Source organism: Aethalodelphis obliquidens, unplaced genomic scaffold (genome assembly GCF_003676395.1).
Source record: "Aethalodelphis obliquidens isolate GAN/ISIS:26980383/991018 unplaced genomic scaffold, ASM367639v1 scaffold20, whole genome shotgun sequence".
Lineage (NCBI taxonomy): Eukaryota > Metazoa > Chordata > Mammalia > Artiodactyla > Delphinidae > Aethalodelphis > Aethalodelphis obliquidens.
This window is the reverse complement of record NW_020837964.1, coordinates 8,510,671-8,511,738: the sequence shown is the minus strand read 5'-3', so window position 1 is coordinate 8,511,738 and position 1,068 is coordinate 8,510,671. Positions and strand designations below refer to the sequence as shown.

The window sequence follows — 1,068 nt, the reverse complement described above, 5'->3', positions numbered from 1 at the left end:
TTTTTTTTTTTTAAAGCGAAATAGAGAAGTCCTGGGGAAAGGCGAGGCGGAGAGCAAAAGGGGAGAGGCCGAGCCGATGAGCAGCCCGAGCTACAGCTCGAAGATGAAAAAAAGATTTTAAAGCCTCTGATCCAGCAAGAAGAGTTTAAAGCAATTGCTGAGTTTTATAGCACTTGTGACGTCAGGCCCAAAAGGGAAATTGACTGGTACTCCGGACCAATGGGAGGCGGCGAGAGCGGCCGCAATTAGCATAATATAGAAACAAGGAAACTTTTCCGAGCTGTCAATCAGGGCCCAATCAGCTGACTGTCAGCTGGGACTGGCAGTCTTAACCCTTCCTGTGCCGCAGCCTCCTCGGGAGGTTGCAAAGCCCGGCGCAAAGTTTGGTGCAAGAGGGGAAGGAGTTTTCCAGGGGGACTGCGGAAACCCGGGTGGACCGGCAGGACGGTTGGCTTTACTTCGGAGCGAGAAAGGCCTGCCTTCCGGAGCCCCAGCTCGCCCGCCACTCGCTCGGCCGGGATTGGCCGCCGCCCCCCGCCCCCCACCACACCCCGCCGACCACCATCCCCAGGGTCGTGAATTCACCGGGTAGCTTTTTCTCCTTGCTCCACCTTTGGCACCCAGGTGTCCGCCCGGGGGAACCTTCCTTCCCCCGAGCCTGGCAGTGCCCGGAGCTCAAACTTGGCCCAAACTCTTTGTCCCTCTTCCCGGTGGCCGCGCGCGGGTGTGCAGGGGTCCAGACGGCGCGGAGGACGTCGCCCCGCCGCGCGCCTGCTGGGGCGGTCTGGAGTCGGCGGAAAGAGAAAGCGCGCTTTATCACCCTCTTTTAAAGGAGGTGAACTAAGTTGTTCGGGAGCCATTCCGCGCGGGGGCTGGTTGCCCGCTGGCGTCGCGTGCCCTTGCGGGGGGAGCGAACTCCTCCGCGAATTAACTCCGGGAAAGCTCGGAGTCAGGTCAGCCCGGCTCACCCTCCGGCTTCCGACTCTGGCCCGAGTTTGGCCTTTGAGATTGATTTCACTCACACACACACACACACACACACACACACACACACACACACACACACAC

The 1,068-nt window shown here is 59.7% G+C and overlaps 2 long non-coding RNA genes across 5 annotated transcripts in view; one reads left to right on the top strand and one right to left on the bottom strand.

Annotated features, from left to right (window-relative positions):
• LOC113627320 (uncharacterized) overlaps window positions 1–1,068 on the bottom strand; it is a 241,568-nt gene that overhangs the window by 20,420 nt on the left and 220,080 nt on the right. The window lies entirely within an intron of this gene.
• LOC113627321 (uncharacterized) overlaps window positions 7–1,068 on the top strand; it is a 5,597-nt gene continuing 4,535 nt past the window's right edge. For both annotated transcript variants that reach the window (XR_003435513.1, XR_003435512.1), the window contains exon 1: window positions 7–1,068. This exon is cut by the window's right edge. This is a non-coding gene — a long non-coding RNA (uncharacterized LOC113627321).